The sequence below is a fragment of the Protopterus annectens genome, chromosome 6.part0 (assembly GCF_019279795.1).
Source record: "Protopterus annectens isolate FY-2018-M chromosome 6.part0, PAN1.0, whole genome shotgun sequence".
NCBI lineage: Eukaryota > Metazoa > Chordata > Ceratodontiformes > Protopteridae > Protopterus > Protopterus annectens.
Genome location: NC_056737.1, coordinates 1859946036 through 1859971057, shown reverse-complemented (window position 1 = coordinate 1859971057; position 25022 = coordinate 1859946036). Strand labels below are relative to the sequence as shown.

The 25022-nt window shown below is 37.7% G+C and overlaps 1 protein-coding gene across 2 annotated transcripts in view; it reads left to right on the top strand.

Moving 5' to 3' along the window:
• The window catches only part of TMEFF2 (transmembrane protein with EGF like and two follistatin like domains 2), a 1234706-nt gene that overhangs the window by 677213 nt on the left and 532471 nt on the right, over positions 1–25022 (top strand). The gene's annotated exons all lie outside the window — the stretch shown is intronic.

The window sequence follows — 25022 nt, the reverse complement described above, 5'->3', positions numbered from 1 at the left end:
TAGGTTCATACTAGGCTAACTGCCCTGAAGGGATATTTTTAAGTCTAGTCCATAAAATGAGCATCTTGTGATTGGGAGGTGAAGACCTTAACCATTATGCCAAATCTAAATACATATGGAAAGGGGTGGTACAATCAAAAAAAACATGTTTCAACAGTCTGTGCAGTCTAGGCCAAGCATAGCTGCACATTGTTGTGATAAAGTTGACAGAGGCAAGCTGCCATTGAAATAACCATGTAAAATTGCTCTAGACTGAGAAACAAAGGCCATTTTGTGGCAACCTGCATTATGTATGAACTAAGCAGGATATGGTTTTTGACCATTGGAGTAACTCTTATGGTTGCATTACAAATAGTAATACTCTTTGAAGCAGTGGGGAGTACTGTGTATCAGAAGATGAAGTAATATAGGTGGGGGCATGTGAGCATCTCTAAAACCCAGTAGTCCACTATACTTTGCACCCTGGAAAGTACTACTTAGTTCATAGAACAATGCAATAGAACGAAGTATAACATGTATAAACAATTAAAATGCAAAGTATGAAATGTGATGCTATTGTGCCTCTGTATGTATGTATGTATGTATGTATGTATTATTATTATTATTATTATTATTATTATATATGGAAACAATAACATGTAGATACAGAAATAGATACACACACATAGATACATATTCCTATGCATAGACATAGATACAACTGTAGACAAGCTATAAACCTCTATGATCTAGATACATATATACATAGATGTAAATATACATATTAATATAGATATAACTTGTGCACTTCTTGTCATACATTGTTTAATTTGTTTTTATGACAGCTCTTTCCTCCCATTTAAAATGAATTAAATGAGAGCTGATAAGGAATAGGATTACAATCAAAATCTAGCAAGACAGTTACGTGAACCTTGGAATGTCGAATGTCACTGTTCCAAGTTTAAGTAACATTGATTTTTAAATGTTTGAATCCACAACAGTGAATGCATGCTAGCATTTGCTGTTGTGAATTTGTCGCTTTTGCATGGACATCACAATATACTGGGGATCAGGAAATTTACCATGTCCGTCACTGTAGTGCACCCTCCGAGTTCGTATATATAAGTAGCAGCGAGTGTGGGGGGCACTACCCCCCATGTGGAGGGTGCAGAGGGGCTTGCCCCCCTGCAAAATATTAGTAGAACATAACCAGAAGTCCAGATAGGTTTGGTAAAGTGGACATTTCTGACTGGTGACTTTCTGAAATATACCACGTTTGGTTGTTGTGAATAGTCGGAATTTGGATGTTATGACATTTTAATTCAGGTAAGTAAACACTCGCACAAGTGTCTTGCGAGATTTTGATAAACCTAAGGACTACCTTGTCTCGCCTGCTCTGTGCTCTACTCACCCATGAAGTGTTTGTCCTTGTCATCTCATTTTTGTAAGATTTACTCTTTTGCTTGCCTGTATGCATCTCCTGCACCACCATGAATTCTGCCATTGTTGATGAATCCACCATTTTTGTTTAATTCATTTGCATGCTTCCATAGCTACTACAAATATTTTTCTACTTCCCCAGAGTAATCCTTCCCTGTTTTTAATAGGAACAATAAACCTTGTGTAATTTCTTCTCCTAGGTATGCTGCACTCCAAAGCACTGGTAATTCCATTTCATTAAGATATTTCACAGTCTCTATCATCCCCTCACTCCTTCCTTTCCTTAAGTGTGCACTTATTAATGTTATTCTTGCATCATATGACTTATGAGGCACCCTGTGTATCATTTCTACATAAAATAATGAGGTGCATATTCATCATAAATCCTTCCAGTCTCTTGTATATGAGGTATCAAATCCCACAATATCCTTTCCCTCCACAATGTAATTAGTATTTCCTCTTCTCTATTCTTCCTCTTTGTCATCTGATCTAATACTATAAATCCCTTACCTTTCATATTTTAATTATGAGATCTTAATACTGTGTTTATCATTCTTTGTATTTCCTACATGCCTCATGATCCTTATTTTAACACTGCTTTTAGTTTTAATGCACATACTACCTAGACTTTTCACAATACATCACCATGATTAATTTCCTCAATACTGCATTTTTGTGACTTACAATCATTCACTTTTATTACTTTACTGCACCCTTATCATTTCCTACCCAATATCTTTTATCCAATTCCAGCATTTACCTTCAAACTTCTCCTAAGCGTTCTTCTTCCTTTAATTTTATTTCCGTTTATTTTCATTTGTTACCTGGGGGTAAAGTAAAGCACTGACTCCAATGGACCATTTTCATACTCAGCCTTGAGTTAATTTAAGGCATCTTGATTGCATTTGCTAAGACATTCCCAAACATTTATTAGATATATATATATCTATCTATATATATATATATATATATATATATATATATATATATATATATACACACACACACACACACACACACACACACACACACACACACACACACACACACACACACACACACACACAGATGACAATTCTTACATTTCTAAAATGTATATTTCATTTGCTCCAAAATCCTTATGTTATCACAAAATAAAATTATTTCCTATTCTTTTCTTTGTATCTGTCCTTATCAAACCATATTTTCCCTCCCCTCCTTTTCTTTCCACATTTTGTATTTGTTGTTTAGCATTTTTTGCTCATAATGCAACTTTTCTTTAACCCCGTTTAACAACTCCATGTTAAGTAATAATTACCCTGATCTTTCTGCATTCTCAGTAGCATATCACCCCTATTAAATATAAGGATATTGACATTGGATACTATAGAATAAAGTATTAGTCACTGTTAGCTTTTTGCACATTCTACTACTAAATGAGTTGTTCTCCTCTTCCAAAAGTAAAACTTAATATTGTAATTCTTTATTATTAGCATAGTCCAAAACTTACTCAGTGTCAGCCAAGCTGTTACATTTAAAATAGGGTCATTCAAAAGTCTTCTATACAATATTAAATATTTTATTGTACATCTCATGTTGCTTAAACACTCTCATTTATATGTTAGCATATGTGGAGGCAAAAGATGACCCAATGCAGTGGTGGATTCAGGAATTTACAGAACAGAGGACACAGTCTGGAAACAAGGATGGGAGAATGATAAGCAGGGCTAGACTTAGTAGAAACGGTGCCGCAGGTGAAAAGCTTCTTGGTGCCCCTCCCCAACATGTATTCTCCTCATCTTGGTCTCTCCATACATTCCAAATTACTTTTTTCTACTTTTTTTCTTGTTTTCTCTTATGCTTTCCTGCATCCTTTTCAATACACTCTAACTAGCTAAGATGTAGTGGACATAACTAAGTTAAGCTGAGGGTATGGTGGCTCATAGGCCCCAATAAGCCATGGGGTTCTTGATGCCCTGAGGTACATTTTAGAGTTTTATAAACAAACTTTTCATCCAGTGATGGCCTGAGCAAACATCATCACTAAATTAAGTAATTCAGTTTTACTCTCCTGATTTCTTTTTCTTGCATCCTTTCAACACATCCAAACTGACCAAGAGTTCACTTTGATAACTGTGGAATAAGCAACTGAATTAAGCCAAGGATGTGGAAAAAAATAACTGAACTGAGTTGGGGATCTAGGGGCCTAGTGACCTCCTGACGTCATGAGGTTATAGATACTGAAGTGCATTTTACAGATTTTGCCTAATATTTTCATCCAGTGATGTCAATATTAAAAAAAAATGAGTAAGGAAAGAACTTCATTCTTATGTTTTTTAAAGGTGAAATAAGTTTTGTTTGACAGAGTAGCAGTTCAAAGTAAACTGAGAAAAAAGTCACTGTGAGGATACAATAATATCTGTGAATAGAGTCTGCCTCCCACTGGTGTTAAACAGGGATGAAAAAAAAAACACAAATGCCCACTCTCATATATTTCATGTGTCTTCTGTCAAACATGTATACAGCATAACTCCAAATCCTTACCCCCCAAAAGATGGCCACCTGCTATGTACCACTCTGATGTCACACTGAAAGAAAACAGAAAAAAAAAACAGAATACAGTAACATATTTAAATCAGCATGTATAGATAGCATACCTTACCTCTTCCCCGAACAACAGCAATCTGTATATGAATCTGATATTTGATTGTGATGAAACAGAAAAACAAACACACAATCAAAATAATGTATTTCAGTTAAACATACACTGCCACTAGACAAGTTAAGGTGACCTTCTGAACACGCATCTGTTAAAAAAATAATGACCACACAGTCAATAGCCACTGCACATGTAATAGCAACCTTATGTTCACGTCTGTGGTTTAATTGTGAGGACAATTAAAGAAGTAACAGTCATACTACCCTCAGCACATATGTGACATCAACCTTTTGTGCTCATTTCTGAGTAATGTTGGTTTTAAAGTATGTGAGATACAGGGCAGAGGCTACTTTTAGGTCTATGTCAAAATCCATTCATACAACCTGAGTTGTGAGGGCCAGCAGAGCCCCAGAAGCTTTGAAGGTCTGGCTGTTTTGCAATGCATTTTATACTTTATTTTGAAGTGCAACTACTTGCTACTGCTCCCCAGAAGAGTTACATGTGTGCCTGGTAATACTATATAAAATCAGTGTAAAGGTTTTACACACAAAAGCCTCTGACAAGTCAGGTCTGTCACAACATGCACTGCTTTAAACACATGCACACAAATGCTGGCCCCGACAAGCATGGCATATTACAAGATGCACTGCTTTTTCTAACACATGCCGGCCTTTATAAGCCTAGCATATTACAAGATGCACTGTTTTTTCACACCCATAAAACACACACACACACACACACACACACACACACACACACACACACACACACACACACACACACACACACACACACACAGGTTCATAGGTTAATACTACACTAACTGCCCTTGTGAGCCATTTTAAGCCTAGTCAATTATCCCATTTGAGAATGAAACCCTGCATCTTGTGTTTGTAAGGCAAGCACCTTAATGATTATGACAAACCTAAACCACAAAAAATAATTACCCCTGCCAAGTTTCAAACCTGGGATCCTGACAACTATAGCACAGTGCATTAGCTCAATAAGCCACTCAACTCTGAGAAAAATGTGTCAACCAAGCCAGGCAGGAGTCGAACATACAGTCTTCTGGTCCATAGTCAGATGTGTTATCCATTGCACCACTGGCCCTGGTCACACACAAATGCCAGCCCTGATAAGTGTAGCATATTACAAGACGCACTGGTTTCTTACACATGCACACCAATGTTGGCCCTGACAGGCCTGGCATATTGCAAGATGCACTGCTTTTTCACACAAGTACACAAATGCCTTGCATATTACAAGATGTATGATTTTTCACACATGGACACAAATGTCAGCCCTGGCAAGCCTAGCATATTACAAGATGCACTGATTTTGCACATATGCACACAAATGCTGCCCCTGACAAGCTAAGTATATTACAAGATGCACTGCTTTTTCAAATATATGCACACATAACTGACACTGACCCTGACAAACCAGGACTATTACAAAATACACAAAAACACACATGCTGCATGCTTACTTAAAGGCAAACTAGAGGTACACCAGTTTTCCTACTGTATGTCTTTGGGGTGTTGGAGGAAACCAGTGCACCTGCATGAACTCACATAGAGACAGGAGGACATACAGATGCCACACAAAAGAAATTGGAGTCAAACACAATGGTGCTCACTGTGTCACTGTGCCAGTGATCAATTGCATTTTATGCACATTCACATCATGCCAGGCCATCAAAGACAGCCACTTATGCACAATAATAATGTCTGACTGTGACAGGAAATAAAAGAAATTATGGCCAAGTTGCTACTCTTAAATGCATTGCAACCCCTCCCTCCCCATGCACACACCTATGCATGGATACATATACATATATAAACATAAGCTATAGCTGCAAATATAGTACACTGCATCTGCCACACCCCCACACACAGACATAAGCCATCTTAGTACTAGTTTTACAGTGATCACAGCAAATACAGTGAACTGTGTGATACTACTCCTGCCTCACTGATCAATAATTTTTGTTTAACAGTGATCAAACAACAGCAGGAGTATGTCACTTTTATCCACAGCCATAGCGACTATATCCATCAATGACAACCATATTACTGATTGTGTATGCACCGGATGTCTGACTGTTGTAAAGGAATAACTGTCACAGTAATGTATTCCAAGTTTACATCACACAAACACACAGTAATCACAGCTTCCATCACATGAGTACACACTTGTCATGCAAATCCAGGTTTAAAATGAACAATTAAGTGGGCCAGTTACTTTCATCTACAGAGAGTTCCCATCCCCAGCTATCAGCTATTGTCACTTTTGAGATAAAAATAATGGCAATGCAATGTATTTCCACTTTGTTCCATTCAAACAGTAGCCACACTGTAAAGTATTTCAGGTTGTTTCACACAAATCACCTTAGCCCTTCAAAACCAGAAAAATGAGCAAACAACTGAAGTTAGTAATATTCCTACACAGGCAATTTCAGCAATGTACCTAATTTATCTACATCTCAGATGCCAATCCTTATAAAAAATCAAATAAAAAAAATAGGGACCACACAATAATATGTTCAGCTCATTGCTCTCACATGCTTAGCACAATAGTCAGAGATGTATAACACCTCATTCATTATTGACATACGAGCTAAAAATAATGGGGCGGACAAGGGCCAAACTCAATGTTTTCAATCCTCTCTGCAAATACAGCCCAGCCTTGCATATTGAAGCCTATCAAGAAGCAACTTGTAGCATACTTTTCATTTTGTGAGAATTAGAAAAATACTGCTAATTGACAATACTATCAAGGATGGTCACTCCATTTTCAAGGTTTTTGCATAATTATGATTTGCATCTGCCTTTGTATATTTAATCAACAAATAAATATAGATATCCAAAAGCAATACTAGTTAGATACCAAATGTCAGTCAGATACATTACTAGGCTGTCAACCCAGAGGTGATTTTAAGCCTAGTTGTTTCAACCCAATGTAATACAGAAGTACTAGTCAATACCCAAGATGGCATTTAATGATGACTGCCCATGTCCAGGAGGGCTGTCAGCACTATCCCTAGTAAGAATTTATGGTATCGCATTAACTTGTCCAGGTTCCTCTTGAACAATGTCATAGAGGTGCTCTGTTTCACATGAAGTGGTAGCCTGTTCCAAATTATCAGTCACTGGGAGATAAATCTGCCCCTCCAGCATGTCCTTTTTAGGTCACAGGCCATATTATGTCCCTAGAATCAATAGCCCTAGACCCATTGGATTTACAGATATGCAGTCAGTTCATCAGGTTTGGGTCTTGGTTGCTCTGTAGGCCAGGCATAAGTCTCCCCTAAGATGTTTATATGATACAGAGTATAGTGACAAGGACTTTACTCAGTCTATAAAAGGGACATGCTGGAGGCCCTTGATCTTCTTTGTTAGAAACCTATGAGGTCTCTCAAACTGATACAGGAGCTTAGTACGGTGCATAATGAATGAGGTGTTATACTCAATTATGGCTGAATAAATGCTGAGTATAGGGGGAAGTTATATCTTCTTTTGCTCTTGAGGCGATGCCTTGACTAATCAAGTATACTAAGTGGAAAGCTTTATTTACAATGGTAGATATGTGGCGGTAGAAGTTAAAGTCACGGTCAACCTGGGATCCCAGGTTCCTTGCCACTTTGTGGGTACTTAGGGTATTGTTGTCGATTTGATAGTGTGAAGGGACATTGTTTCTGCTCAAGGGAATGATGATACATTTCTTTGCATTCAGTTTGAGACCATGCCTTTGCATTCAGTTTGAGACCATGACTTTACATTCAGTGTCAGACCCTCCTGGAGTATATTGACATATTTTGGGTATTCAGTGATTGCACCTAGTTTGCAGTTGTCTGCAGACTTGGTCAGCCTCAACCCTTTAGTTTTGACCTGAACTTCTGAGAAGTATATACCAAACAGTAGGGGCCCAGTACTGATGCCTGTGGCACCTCAGTGATAACAGGTCTGCTGGTTGATGTGGAGTCACCCACTTTGATAGCGTATGTCTGGTTTGTGAGCCAGTTGGCAACCAATCTTACAATGAAGAGGTTTACATTTAGTTTGCTAAGTTTCTTGAATATGTAATGTAATGCTTGAATATGGGATTGTGTTGAAAGCCTTTGCCAAGTTGAGGTATGCTGTGTGCACAGATTTGTTCTCATCAGTGCCCCTGGTCACATTTTCAAAGAACTCCACCAGATTTAACAGGCAGGATCTGACCTTCATGAAGCTGAATTGGGTAGGATCGAGGGTTTGGAGGTCACCTATGTCTTTATTTAGGTGGTCCATAATATTACATTCCATGGCCTTACAGATGAGGCTGGTCAAGCTTATACATCTGTAATTCCCTGGGTCTGTTGCAAGGCCACCTTTGTGGAATGGAATAACTGTAGCTGTTCACCATCCCTGTGAATTCAAAGCCTGTGGTTAGGCTATGATTGAAAAGGGAACTTAGCGGTGATGCTAGTTCATGTTTTAGCCTGTTTAGAAGACAGCCTTGGATGTCATCTGGTCCCATAGAGGCCATGTTATTTGCCTTTGACAGGGCTTTGAGTACCTGCTCTTCAGATACGTAAGGTGAGGGGGGTTGGGGGAGGGTTTGTTGTAAGTTAGGAAGGGATAAGGGAGTGAAATTTTCACCAAACATCTGCTAGTAGGTTCACTATCTCTGTGGGGTCAGTGTGTGTGATACTATTGACCACCAGTTCTACACATGCGTGGGTCCTACCCATTAGGTTACGTACATAGCTGTAAAAAGCATCATGGTTATCCTTGGGTGTACTTGCTAGGTTTAACTCAAAGGAACTCTTGGAGGACTTGACAGGTTAACTTATTTGCCTATTACGGCTAAGGAGACTGCTTTTCCATTGTTGGGCCCTTGTCTTTGTGTTCTTAGACAGCATCTTTTTGCATTTATTGTAAAGCTTGTTGATGCTGGAAGTCCATCATGGCAGAGGCTCTGTCTTTGATTCTGTCTGGTACATCCGAATTTATGCACTTACACAAGTGATTTTACAGGACTTTGGTGTAAGTTTCGTTATAGTTACCACTTTCAGCTTGGGGTGTGGCTTGGAATGCATTTATAACTTCACCTAGGAGGGTATAGTTTGCCTTGATGAAGTTTTTTAGTCTTATTTCACCCTTTGTGAATTCTAGTGTTACTGTCAGTTTGAAGGTGACTGATTTGTGTTCATTTATAACTAATGAGGGTCCAACAGTTTCAGCAGTGCACCTATATAACATGTTGGTGAGGAACAGATCTTTAATGTTTCTTCCTCTTGTTGGGCTATGGACAATTTGCTCCAGGGCATTTGAATTCACAATGTCAAGGAACTTTTGTGCTAGCTAGTTTGAGCTAGAGTATGTTTCCCATTTGATAGTTGGATAAATGAAACCCCCCATAACCATTTTGTTCGGTAAAATTTGGATTCTCTTCAGTTTGGTTAAGTAGACTTTATGGGTCTTGTGACCCATAGAGGGCTCTATAACTAGCTAGGACTTGAATGGGGGTCTTACCCACTGTAATGTAGACCTGGAGTAATTCCATGGAGTTGTCCAGTCTAACTAGATAGGAGGTGAATTTATCTTTAATATAGATTGAAACACCTCCTCCTTTGGTTTTCACACATTCATTTTTGTGGTCTAAAGGTGTGGAAGTTACTGTAACCTTGTGGGGCTGGGGTCATCTCTGAGGCCTTAAACCAGGTTTCTGTGACAACATGGACATCTACATCTTCTAGTGATAGAAGTGCTTCCAGGGAGTGCAGTTTTTTGTTTAAGCTCCTAGCATTTAGCAGCATGACCCTTATTTTGTCCTGATTGGTTAATTTCATGTTGGTGTTGTTTTTGAGACCTTGCCTAAACAAGGCACTATGGAGGAGAAAGAGCCTTTGCCAGCAGCCGAATGATTAGGGATTCCAGGTGCAAACCATCTCTGGCAAAGCAGCAAGGTTTGTTGACCATGGATTTCCAGGCAGACTGGAACTGGATCCCCTTGGAATGACACCAAAAACTAAGCCAATTATTGAAATCAATATTTTTTTGTTTATACTGTGGTATCATTCTAGGTGAGGGTACTATGCTGCTCAAGACTAGGGACATACCTGCCTAGGACACATATTCAGAAATCTCGACCATGTCTGTCTTCATATAGTCCAGCAAGGTACATCTCAGGTCATCCACACCAGCATGAACTATTACAAAGTCACAATGGTACTTGTTGCTGAAAGACCTGAGTGCTTGCATGATCTGGTGAATTCTGGCACCGATATAAGCACATTCTGGTTGAAGTTACTAATGTAATTATTAACATATACTAAATAACACTGTAACAAAGTGAGCGAAAACAGAAAAAAATCCATGTTATATACATACTGAAAAGTGATGTCAGATTTACTCACAAAAAGTCTGCTCTAACAGCTCTGTGTACTCATGGTGGTATTGTCTACACTTCCACCAAATGAAATCCTGAAATGTAACATTTCATGGTTCTGATTGGCAAAATAAGGTTCATATTTTCCTCCTGCCTGACATCCTACAGCTCATTTAAATTTTATTTATTTATGTATTTATTTATTTATTTTGACATTTGATGACTGGGTTAGTCCGAGTGGACAAAAGCCCTTTTTCAGTGGAGGCCCGGGGAGAAAAGCTCAGGAGTAGTTACAAACATATACGATAGTGTTTAGTGATACGTTAAAATATAGAAAGCAAAAAGTATAGCAGTAAATATAATGATACAACATGATGTATTAAAGAAGATAAAAAGAGCTAGAATCACAACACAATATTCATTATTTACAAGTAGAAATTATGTACAATTTTTCTAACAGAAACAAGCCATATGACCAGAGTACTTGTGGGTCAGCCGTGGGTATGAGAATAACCTTGCAGGAATAGGGAGGGTAGATATGAGGTTTACTTAAGTTGAGCTCAAATTTCAGTAAGTTGAAAGTTTCATTAGAGAGGTAGTATTGGAAATGTTGAAGTGTGGCCAGAGAATAACTGTGACAGAAAAGTCAGGAAGGATTGGTAAATATGAAGGTGTGAGCTGCTGGTGGAAGCATCATGGATGGCAATTACAGTGACAGAGCCAAGTACTGCTTAGAAGGTTTTTGAGAGCAGTCTTGAATTTTTGTGGGTGCTTAATATTCCTGATGTCTAAGAGAAGTTTGTTCCAAGATTTGGCAGGAGTAGTTGTATAGGTTTTTCTCTATTTTGTGTCTGGGTTTATAGATTTTGAGGAGGTTTTGTTCAGTGCTTCGGAGATGTCTTGTAGGGGTATAGAGTGAAACAAGAGAAGCAAGATCAGGACAGAAGAAGGTCTGGTGTAGCAGACCATGAATGATTTGAAGTTGAGAAAGAAGCAGTTGAGGGAAATTCTCACTAGTTTAAACTTTTAAGGACAACACAGTGGTGATAGTGGTATCTACAGGGAATCATGCAATTTTGTTATATGTGGATTCAAATTTTGACAGGAGAGTGATCTGAAGGGTAGTGAGAACGTGTGAGCTATAGAACAGGCTTGGAAGGAGGCAAGCGTGGGCAATGGAAATTTTTGATCTGGTGGAGAGAATTTGTTTTGTTTCTGTGCAGAAGTCCTAGTTTATGGTGGGTTTTCTTGATGTTGCTGGAGATATGTAAATCGAATTTGAGTTGGTCATCTATGATGACCTCCAGAAGCTTTGTGGAAGGCTCAACAGAGATAGGTATATTATTAATGAAAGACATAGAGAAGGGGGACTTTAAATGATTTCAGAGTTTTGGGAATGAAATGCAGGAGTTTATTTATTTATTTTTTTATTTAGTATTAGCTGATTCATGATAAGCCAGTTTTCTATAGATAAGAAGGATTGTTGTGTGAGAGTGTTTAGGTCTGAGAGGGAGCCTGCTATGGTGATGACAGTGGCGTTATCTGCGTATTGTACGAGAGAAGACTGAGGACAGGATGTAAACAGTTTGTTGGTAAAAATGTTAAATAGTAATAGACCAAGAATAGAGCCTTGAGGTACACCCATTTTGACAAGTAGGGCAGGGGATGTAATAGAGAGCCATTTTACTGGTTGAAGTCGATCAGAGAGGTAACTAGCAAACCAGTTAAAGCAAATCTTTACGCAAACAGAATTCATTCAAACTAACACCTGTCTGCTACTGATTATTTGAAACAGGTGAATGACACAAGTATTAGCAATCAAACTGTACACAGGAGCACATTGTACACAGTTTTATACAGTGCACTATGAGACCAGTTCATTTCCACTGACATGCACTGCCAAACAAGTGCTTTAGTGGGTTGTGTGACACTGCAGCACAACAGAGAATAATTGCTTACACAAGTGCATACTTTAGTGCATCATTGTCCCCTGTTGTGCTGGTCTCTGCAATCATGCCTGACTGATTCAAAAACATATCAGAGTCATTAGGCATAATAGCAGAGCTACAGCCATTACTATAATATGGTAATGAGGGAATATGTTGATCTGCAAGTTCCTGTTGGTGGGGACTCACCAGCATCAGTGTGCAGAGCACAACAAGTTTGCTTGTGGTAGCAGGTTGCCTGTATCAAAGGTAACTCTATGCTTTTTCTACAGTGCAACAAAGAAGTTCTGTTGACTTTTTTCTTTTAGACAGTAATAATATGTTTCAAGCTTTATATGCTGAGCAACATATTTGCATAGACTGGGGATTACAGTGCTGGCATGCATACTAAGATGGGATTGTACATGACAGCAGACACATAGGTCACCCTGTTGGGATCAGCTGGTATTCTAATGGTGCTGCAGTTGTCATTTGTGTATGACAGTGAAGAGGTGTAATTTGCATATGTAGTCCATACATGGAGTACTATGTTTGCCCAATAAGGCACAACCACATGCAAGGTCTTGCCCCACTGTATACTAAGTCTTTATGAAACAGTAAAGGATTTGACTGTATACCAGCCCTGCTCCACAGTGCACACATATTTATGAGTAGTGCCCATGGGCCAGCCCACCCACCCATTAACAAAACTAAGCATAAACAAATGCAATGAATGAATGAATAAAACAGTGCTGTGGATAACACAAACAATGTCAGGTGATCTGCATCAGTTCAAACGATATCAAGCCACCAGAGATTCGAACATGAGAAGCCAGGAGTTTGAACATATTTATTGAACTTGTTACAATGCCCAAACTGTTTATATATTATAACTAATTTAATTTCCATTAGGCATACCACTAAGAGTTTGAGATACTGAACAGCTAGACAAATGTTCAACTCCATTTCAACAGACAACTAACATGTGAATCCTTGTTAATATTTTCTTTGCCTCCAAACTAAAGCAGAGGCATTAATTCCAGTTGTCAGTAAGTGCACATGGTCTCAAGGTAACATTATCTGGATATTAAGGGATGTCTCGGTCCACACCAATAAGCACATAACACCGAATGACATTTGATGACCTTTATTAAACTTCCATAACTTTGATTACCAATTTATTTACAACTGGACATAGTATAGTTGATTCTAAACATGGCATAAACATCCTTATAGTGTTAATCAGGACAGCATACCTGCTCATCCTGCCCAGTAAGCTGCATCCATACCCTTGTTCACTTACTTTACTTATAAACCTCCTTGTAATGTTAATCAGGTCAGCGTACATGCTCATCCTGCCCAGTAAGCTGCATCCATACCCTTGTTCACTTACTTTACTTATAAACCTCCTTGTAATGTTAATCAGGTCAGCGTACATGCTCATCCTGCCCAGTAAGCAGCGTCCATACCTTTGCTCGCTTACTAAACCATTCATCACATTACCAAAATACCAACCAAATAAGCAGCATCCTTACCTCTGTTCGCTTACCTATTCAGCAAACTTCCTCCAGCTGCTCATTTCTTTTCCACAAATCCTTGGAATAAACCTCCACACACTGGAGGGGGAACAGAAGAGGGCAAGCCTGTCCCTCTTCTCTGCCAACCAGCCTGACCAGGCTATTCCCCCTCCCTTCTACCCAAAATTGTTCAACCAACTACCTCCCATAACGGGAAGGGTTAAGCCGAACATCATTTGGTGTACCCATCATCTGTAAAGCCCTCAGAATCCTGCATACCATCCGTGAAACATGCCCTAATAAAACTAAATAAAGCAGGATTACCCATGACTCCACTGTACCACCGGGTCCTCCACTCCAAGAGAATATGTTCTTTTTAGACTGTTTCTTTCCAGCCACTAATCATGGCTCAACCTGAATGGAATGACAACCTATAGTCACAAACCTGTCAACTGTAGCATATCGCCTTAGCCCACCAAATTACCCAGTTCTGGCTGTGCATTAACCCGATTGCTGTAAGGAATATTCTAACTCCAAAACTTTTAATGCCCTGGCCTTAAATGGCAGAAAACCAGCACCCCTTGACCTAGGTCCTGAAAACACACCTATGCTCACCAATGAAGTACTCTACATGCCCAGCCATAAACACACCCAGTTCACTCATTACCAAATGACAATCTGGACTAGAACCCTCAGACCTACTAGCAACCATCCAAACCAGAACACTCAAACTACTAACCATCCTTAACCACTGCCTGTCCCAGGCCTTTCCCCTCGAAGGGTCGCTTCCCCTTAAATTGAACACAGAGCTCTAATATGCCCTAATAAGGTGATTATTCAGCCCCACATTGTACCCCATTCTGGTGGCAAGAACATCTATCCTCAACATGTAACAATACTTGATTATATTAAATATAAAATAAAATATATTATAAATTTGATATATAAATTGTATTATAAAATAACATACTATATTAATTTAATCAAATAGTTCATTAATTTCATATATAAAAATTAATATTTGAAATAAATGAATAAAAGCATGTAACTATATATCTTATGTTTACAACTACAAGTAACATTTACTATGATCCTTATAAAGAATATAATAAAATAAAATGACATCATAAACCTTGCACTACTACGCCCTACCATTAATATGCTTAATTTTAAGCATAGGCTTTATAGTGCAATATTCATTTAGACCAGGGAAATTATGTGCATTCAATTTTAATTGCCATTTATTATAATTTTTAAATCACCCTCCCAAATAATAAATATATCATCCAAAAAGCGTGTATACAGTTTAATATACTTATTAAATTCACTGTTAAATAAAAAATGCTTCTCCCAATATGTCATTATATAATTGGCAAATGTGGGAGCACATGAAGCTATATTTTTAACTATTGATGTATGTAATCTATTTACAACAATCCCACAAGACATAGGGTTAGTATGGTTAGAGGACCAATTGGGATTAACAGGCATGTTCGATCAAGAATAAATTAATACCATGATTAGGCTTATGGAGGTAGTGTTGTATAATAATTTTGTGTTTTTTGAGGGGCATTATTTTAGACAGAATAAAGGAGTGGCTATGGGAACTTCATGTGCTTCCACATTTGCCAATTATATAATGACATATTGGGAGAAGCATTTTTTATTTAACAGTGAATTTAATAAGTATATTAAACTGTATGCATGCTTTTTGGATGATATATTTATTATTTGGGAGGGTGATTTAAATATTATGGAAGTCTTTATTGAGTACATTAATAAAACAGTATGGTTTTTGACCTTCACACATGAATATCATACAGACACTATCACATATTTGAATGTTAGGCTAACCATGGATCAGATACAGGGTAAGTTAAAATCTAAAATCTACAGGAAGCCTACTTTTTCAAATTCTTATCTTCACTATAATAGTTGGCATCCTGGCCACCAAAATAAGGCTATTGTTAAGGGCCAGATGGTTCGGACGGCCAGGATGGTCAGTGAAGAAAAGGAATTTGTGGATGAATTACATTATATGGTTTCTATGTTTTTGAACAGAGGTTATCCGGAAGAATTATGTATGAATTTATTATATGAGGTCACGAAAAAGAGACAAAGTGGCTTTTATAAGTGTATTTTAGACTGACAGTATAATAGTGGATTCTGCAAGGTATGGATATATTTTTGATACAGTGAAGTCTCCTTTAATGTATATTTTAACATACAATGATGATTCAGATTATATAAGAAGGGTAATACAAAAAAAATTGGGAAATCTTACAAATGGATAGGTGTGTTGGTTCTAAATTTATGGATGTTCCAAAGATTGTGTTCAAGAAAGATTTATCTTTTAAAAAGATCTTTGAAAAATTTTCTTTGTATAAAAATGTTACTTATAATAGGGAAATTGGCAATTTTAAATGTGGGAGATGTACTATATGTTCATACATTTTAACGACTGGGAGTAAATTAGAAGTTAATAAGCAGCAGGTATATATTATAGGACATTTTAACTGTTATAGTAAGAATGTTGTCTATCTTGCTAAATGTTTAGGTTGTATGGCCTTCTATGTGCGGAAAACGAGTAGGCTATTTAGAGAGAGAATTAGGGAACATCTTTTAGATATGAAACATCAAAAACCCACTAATGCTATGGCTAGACATTTAATGGACCATCATGATCATTCTTTTAAGTTTTGTGTCTTACAGCAAATAAATTGTGACCAGCAAGGTAGAATTTTGGATGTGCATTTGGATTTAAGTGAATTAAAATGGCAATTAAAATTGAATGCACATAATTTCCCAGGTCTAAATGAATATTGCACTATAAAGCCTGTGCTTAAAATTAAGCATATTAATGGTAGGGCGTAGTAGTTCAAGGTTTATGATGTCATTTTATTTTATTATATTCTTTATAAGGATCATAGTAAATGTTACTTGTAGTTATAAACATAAGATATATAGTTACATGCTTTTATTCATTTATTTCAAATATGTATTTTTATATATGAAATTAATGAACTATTTGATTAAATTAATATAGTATGTTATTTTATAATACAATTTATATATCAAATTTATAATATATTTTATTTTATATTTAATATAATCAAGTATTGTTACATGTTGAAATTTATATAATGTTAATGATTTGGAAAGGGTGCTTTAACATTATAATTGATTTAGTCACATGATATGTATTCATTCATTCATTATGGTATATAAGAGGTGTTTTGGGTATTTTTAAATGTTCTGAAGAAGTCCGTATTAACGTGGACGAAACCTTGGTCAATCGTTTTTACTGCTGTATCATTTCTTGCCTTTGGTTGTGTTTTTTGGATGCATTAAACCTGTTCGTCTTGGACTTGGTTCTTCGTTTGTGGACATTTTTGGTTATTTGGTTCCAGGTTCAGTGCAAACTTTACCCCTCTATCACCCCCTAAAGGGCCTATCTCTATACTGGAAGAATGCAAAGTTCCTGTCATCACGGCTGCACAGGTAAAAAACGCACTCTCCAAAGCCAAGAACACAGCATCCAAGGGACCTGACAACATCCCAGGCTGCATTCTACATGTACCACAGAGCGAAGTGGCACCCCACCTAAGTACCATGTTCAATCACAGCCTAACCTCAGGCTTTGTACCCACTGAATGGTGCACAGCAATGTTTAGTCCACTCCACAAAGGGGGAGCCACTATGGACCCTGGGAACTACCACCCCATTAGCCTGACAAGCCTGGTCTGCAAGGCTATGGAACGTATCATCATGGAACTTATATACAATGACATTGACAATCTCCAAACTCTGGACCCTACCCAGTTCTGGTTTGTGAAAGGCAGATCATGTCTCCTAAACCTGATAGACTTCTTAGAAGCGGTCACCAAAGTCGTAGATGAAGGTAAGGTGGTTCACACAGCCTATCTAGATCTCACCAAGGTTTTTGACACCATCCTCCACTCTGGAATTATAGATAAACTCACTAAACTAGGTATAAATCCCTATGTCACAAGATGGGTTGCCAACTGGCTCACTGACAGAACCCACACTGTGAAAGAAGCAGACTCTAAATCCAACTTCAGACCAGTGACAAGTGGAGTACCACAGGGTTCAGTCCTAGGTCCTCTCCTATTTGGTGTCTACTTCTCTGAAGTACAGGCTAACACAGAAGGTCTTTGGCTGACAAAGTTCACAGATGACTGCAAACTAGGAGCCATAATCAAAACTCCTAACAATGTGGACATCCTACAAAAGAGCCTCACTGAGACAGATGCCTGGTGTCAAAGCTATGGCCTCAAGCTCAATGCCAAAAAGTGCATTGTCATCCCTGTTGGTAAAAACTCTGTACCCATGAACTACCACATAGGCTGTAGTCTACTTAACACTGAAAGTGTGATAAGAGACCTTGGGACACAGGTGGACAGTAGTCTCTCCTTTAATAATCACTTTGCCATAGTAATCAGTAAATCCTTCTACGTGGCACACCTCATCACAAAAGGTTTCTCATCCAGGAAAAAAGAGGTCATTGTTCCCCTCTACTCATTACTCATTAGACCCATTATAGAGTACAATGCCCCTTTTGGTATGTACCTCACAAGACATCTACAACAACTGGAAAGGCCACAGAAATACCTCACAAAGAGAATTACTGGCCTCAAACAGATGCCCGACGCAGACCGTCTCAAAAAACTCTAGCTTTACTCTGTCACATATCGCCTACTCAGAGGTGATCTCTGCCTAACATACAAACCTAAACGTAAAAAAGAAAAATCTCTTTGCACTAAGGTGTTCTTGCCAAAAACAATATCAGTCCCTGGAAACAGCAATAAGGTAGAACACTCCACGTCAAGTCAATAAAACATTTATTCGGTAAAATGCACAGTTAAATTAAGCGGTTTCAGGCCATATGCCCTTCATCAGATAATAAAACAAACTAAAAAGACCATTTTTATATTACTTAACATCCTATCACATTTCAGTATTTTACCCTCCTTTTCTTAAGGATGGGTTTTAAAGGTACAAAGGCATTAATACCTGGCGGCTTATCCGCTCCTAGCCTCACTGTCCACCTGGTCTCTGCACATTCTGTCTCATTGAATATGTTACCCCCTCTGGTGTTGGGCGTAATAACCTGTATTACCATGAACCTAAATGAGTGATTTCATTCATTTTTATATGTTGTGCCAGTGCATTATGTTCATTACTATTCCTGATATCTGATAGATGATGAAATATCCTAGTCTTAAGCATATTATTAGTCTTTCCAACATAGTAAGTATCGCATTTCTGGCAAACTGCTATATAAATAAGATTACATGTTCTACAGTCAGCATAGCCATTAAATATATATTGCTTGTTGGTTCTTGGATGCACAAAGACCTGGGTCTGTAAAATAAAACTGCATGCCTTACAACAATGGCATGGATATGTTCCCTTCTTATGTATTTTAATAGAGCTTCTTACACAAGTAATAGATTCCTTACAAAGTAAATCTTTCAAGTTTTTGTTCTTCCTAAATACTAAGTTGGGTGTATGTCCCAAAAACTCTTTGAGTTTCGGATCTATATGCAATACCTGCCAATTTCGTTTAATGATATCACATATATTACCTACATCACTACTATATGTTAGTACCATTTTAACTCTGTCTTCCTCCATATCTTTATTAAGCAATGGCAGTTTACGCTCATTCACAGTTTCCCCCATGTTCTTAAACAGCCATGGTTTTGCTATATTATTGCGTTTGGATTTAGTGCAGTTTATTAATGGTATCACTTTCTTGTGTGTATATCCTCTCTGTAATAGATTTGCTTGAAAACAATTCACTTCCTCTTGAAAGGTTTTATCATCACTGCAGATCCTTGAAATCCTGCAGACCTGCCCCTTGACAATATTGTCAAAGGTATGTCGTGGATGCATACTGTCAAAGCTTAAAAGACTATTACGCCAACAATCATTCTTATATAATGATGTAGTCACCCAACCCCCTTCTTTTTGAAGCCTAACATCCAAAAAATCTATCGTGGATGCTGAATAATTCATGGAAAATCTAAAAAATGTAGAACTGTCTTCCAAATATGTGATGAAAGTTCTTAATTCTTGCTCCGTACCATTCCACAAGAAAAAAATATCATCCACAAAATGTGCATAAAAGCACACTTTGTTAGACCATGTGTATGCAGTCTCAAATATAGTATGATCTTCCCAATATGCCAACACAAGGTTGCCATATGAATTCGTGGAAGGTGTGCCCATGGCAACACCTCGCTGTTGTCTATAATATTTCCCTTGGCAAATAAATATATTATTCTCAAGTACCATAGTCAACAACTTACATATTGTCTGTATCTCATCACTATTAATTTGAGTCTTATTGAGTAGTAACCTCTCAATGGCCTCAATTCCATACCCATAGTCAATAACTGTAAAAAGGTTGTTAACGTCTAATATAACAAATATATATTCTTTTTCATTATTTGCCTTCAGAAAATCAGACAAAGAGCATATGAACTGTGCTGTATCTTTTAAGATTCTAGGAATAAGTTCTAATATAGGTTTAAGAGCACATTCCACCCATATTGACGCATGCTCAGTGACCCAACCCCTACCTGAGACGATGCGTCTCCGGGGTGGGTCTACAACATTCTTATGGATCTTGGGTAGAGCTTTAAATTCAGGTACAACTGGATGGAGAGTTGTTAAAAAATCCTTTAACTCTCCATCTATAAGCCCTATGAACTCTAGATTTCTAACATTGTTATGCACCTTATCTATATAATTCTTTATCATGACAGGTGATAATTCTAAAAATGTAGATCCCTCTTGGATTAATTTACTAATTTTAGAACAATAATCTTGTTTATTCATAACAACTACTGCACCGCCCTTGTCAGCGGGTTTTATGATGATATTCTCATTAGTCATCAAATCATATAATGCTGTTCTCTGTGCAGCAGTAAGGTTACAAAATTTCTTCTTCCTATCTGCATTAAAATATTGCTCTAGTTCATGCTCACACAGCTTAATGAACACTGATAATGTAGGGCTAAAAATCGGCATGAAAACGCTCGGGTGCTTAAACTTTGGCTCACCAACTGATACATTGTTGCCTTTAAACATTTGCTTAAGCATCACATTCCTGGCAAAATTTAAAATGTCTAATACAACTTGACTGTGTTCTGATAGAGCATCAGGTACAAAGGTTAAACCTTTGTTGAGTACTTGCATATGCAAATCATTAAGTTCAAAATTAGATATATTATAAACAATGTTACCATCCCCCAAAGTCAACCCGAGACTCTCCGTCTCTTTTGTCCACTGTGCTGTGTTGTACTCCATCTGCGCGCACTCTTTTTCTGGAATGGTGCTGGCAACATGGGAAATGTTTTGCTATAAACTGTGGTATTGGCTTTAGGTTTCGCTCCTTGTAATAAACAAGGATCGCCCCTGTGTTGGGGCATTCGTACATTCCCTTGTTGTCTCTCCTCCATGTTAAAACAACTTTATGTCGCACTCTCATCATTGGTAGAAGTAACTGTTGAGCCAGGTACTGATGTTGATTGATGCTCATCACTATCAATGAGCTCTCTTACTTGGTTGGATGCCGATTCTCTAGATTGTGAAACATTGTTGCCGGCGAGCTCTTGTTCCATTTGTTGATTAGAGGCCGGTTCTCTTATTAATTCATTCCCTTCTCTACAAGCAATTTCTGACCTTACTCTCGGCCAACTAAAATGTGGTTGTGAGCAAAATCTTTGATGTCACGCTCTAACTTCTTAACTTTAATTTGTTGCAGCTTATTGTCAAATGCTGTTACTGAGAAAAATACATTGTTAAGTCTTTCAATTTGATATTCATTAGAAAAACTCCTTTCAATGTCCTGTTGTAATTCTCTCATTTCCTTTGACAATTTTTGTTCCTCAGGTTCAAAATATTCCAGTAGCAGTCGCATATACGAAAAACTAGTATTCAGATTGCTTTCCTGCCACTTGGGTAAGAGGTCTGGATATAATCACCTTGTGTCGGCATACACAATACTCGCATGCCTCTCGGAACCACATTATACTTCATGCAGGCTTTAAGTGAAATTTTTGCCATTGCAAACGTTTTAACCTCATTAAATTTTTATGAAACTTGAAAATAAGTTCTTGAAATTCAGGCTCACCCAAACCAATAGAGTCATGTTCAAAGTTTAATCTGGCCATCCGCTGTATATCCATATGTAGCAATGGATTTACATCATGAAATAAACTTCTCCCAACAGTTTCTTTGTTCAGTCGATCCACGTTTCCCCGTGGATGGTATGCTAACTCCAGATTATCACCATTAAGCTCTGACATGTGTACAATGAGATAAAACACAACCAAAATGTAAAAAAGAAAAATCTCTTTGCACTAAGGTGTTCTTGCCAAAAACAATATCAGTCCCTGGAAACAGCAATAAGGCAGAACACTCCACGTCAAGTCAATAAAACATTTATTCAGTAAAATGCACAGTTAAAATAAGCACTTTCAGGCCATATGCCCTTCATCACATAATAAAACAAACTAAAAAGACCATTTTTAAATTACCTAACATCCTATCACATTTCAGTATTTTACCCTCCTTTTCTTAAGGATGGGTTTTAAAGGTACAAAGGCATTAATACCTGGCAGCTTATCCGCTCCTAGTCTCACTATCCACCTGGTCTCCGCACATTCTGTCTCACTGAATATATTATATATATATATATATATATATATATATATATATATATATATAGATGATGAAATATCCTAGTCTTAAGCATATCATCTATCAGATATCAGGAATAGTAACGAACATAATGCACTGGCACAACATATAAAAATGAATGAAATCACTCATTTAGGTTCATGGTAATACAGGTTATTATGCCCAACACCAGAGGGGGTAATATATTCAATGAGACAGAATGTGCAGAGACCAGATGGATAGTGAGGCTAGGAGTGGATAAGCAAAATCAGTTACTGTTGACTGAGCTAACACATTAGTAAAGGTGACGCAACAAATCTCATCAAAGCAGTGTTTTTGTTTAACATAAATACATTGCCTTCGCTGAATTTAAAATACCTCCTCAGTTGCATCCCCATCCCTTTAGTCTTGGGCTTCTCTTAACTAGCAAAGTGGCCCAACTGTGTTTAACCGGGAAGTATGCAGGGCTGCCTTCACAAAAGGCAGCGACATTAACCCGAGGGACCCTAGCTCTCAACCTCTCAATCCAAAATTTGAACAAATCTAAATAATGAGCGAGGGCAGCAAAACTTCACTTTATGGGCTAATTTAAAACACTCTGACACATGTAACCGCAAAACAGCCTCATTCTGCTACCATGCATTCTCTAAAACTATGGGAAATTAACGCCATGCCACCACCCTCAATCCACTTACATCCCAAAACAAACAAAAAACAAGCAAACTCCTGTCACCATGTACTAGTGCCCCTGCACCCAACAATGACCATCATACCCTCTAGTGTTACCCAAGGCCAACCTGCATGCAGCAGTACCTACAGGTCATCAGAGCATAGACTTGCAGAAGCAAGTTCACACCAAAATGTGATTACTTACCCAGCTACACTTGTCTAAACCCCTTAAGCCCCTCCGCACCCTTGTCTCATTTCCTGGCAATCATCCCTCCCTCCATTTAACCCTTTCACCTCCCCCAGCCAATTTCAGCCTAAACCCTACTGAAGATGTCCCAGGACAACTTGGTTTGTTACCAAACCTCATTTATGAGAGAGAAACCATAAATCAGAATGCCTAAAGTACAGCAACTCACCAAGAGGCTTCATGTTTTTTTTTTTTCTGGAACTCCTCGTCCTAACCACCTTTATGGAATTGTAATTTTAAGTTTCTTGCTTCACTTAGGAGTGTCCAAATTAAAAAAAATGATGACTTATCAATACTCCTTACATTTCTCTGGCAGACATGAATGATAAAAAAGGTTTATTTAGATGTCAAACAGAGAAATGCATTATTTTAAAATTATTTGCAGTTAAAATCTTTGCAAAGCAGCTACATTAGATATTTTTATGGGAAATGTTACCTCTACCTTGGTTTGAATGGCTGAATACTTTTAGGCAAATAAATCAGAATGAAAAAAAATATTCAGATGAGCATGACTTTGGGAGTAAAATAGACAATGTTTAAACAGATTGATGAGGTAAAATTACAATACACAAGTGTGTTATGGGGCAGCAAACATGAAATATGAAAAGTTACTTCTACAGGATAGAGTGAGAGAGATGAAAATAAGATGAACGGAAGTAGTAATGAAGTACAAAATGTGGACTAACACTGCACACCAGAACATGCATTTCTAGCTCTAGAATGAGACGAGAACTTGCAGATTTGAACAGTGGCCTCAGAATAGCTTGAACGCCAGTTACTGTGTAGCAGTATGTTCTAACTTTACATTGCCACAGAACAGGTTTCTACTTTATTGTTTAGTTTTGATTGCATTAATGCGCATCATAAAACAGTATCCAGACTTTATTTATTACTAAAACAGCAGGCTGTTTTCTTCTTTGTCCTTATCCAGCCTTCTGTATGTTATTAACCTTCTCTCACTGCACTCAGATGAAAGTGTTCTGTCACATAGAAATATATCATCTGACTAAAGGCACACCGTGTAGTGTAGTGCTTATTTCAGAAACCATTGTATGAAATGAACAGGATAACTCAGGATCCATAAATTTTGATGCAACCTTACTCTGCACTGAGTGCATGAATATTTTAAGTATTTCACCACTCTTTTCACCATAATTGACTTATATCACACTTGAATATGGTTACCTCAATTTCAGAGGCTCAAAGCAGCACTTTTCTTAATCAAAAGTAAGATTGTACAGGACAGAAAGAATTGACTATTACAAATGACTTCTTTTTACTTTATGGGCAAAAATAATAAAACTGCTGCATACTTTTAGTTGTTGTTGGTTTTTATCAAACTGGATTATCCAGTATCAAGATATTTGCATTGTTTACAGGCAATTCAGAACTCTCCTCTCTCTCTAAGGTCTGAGTACATTTCTGTTGTTCAAATTTTCTGCAGAATAAAACTGTCTAAATTGTGACTCCCCTACAAAAATGGGACAGCCTGCAATCCTACTCATGAGAGCCCTTGATTCAGT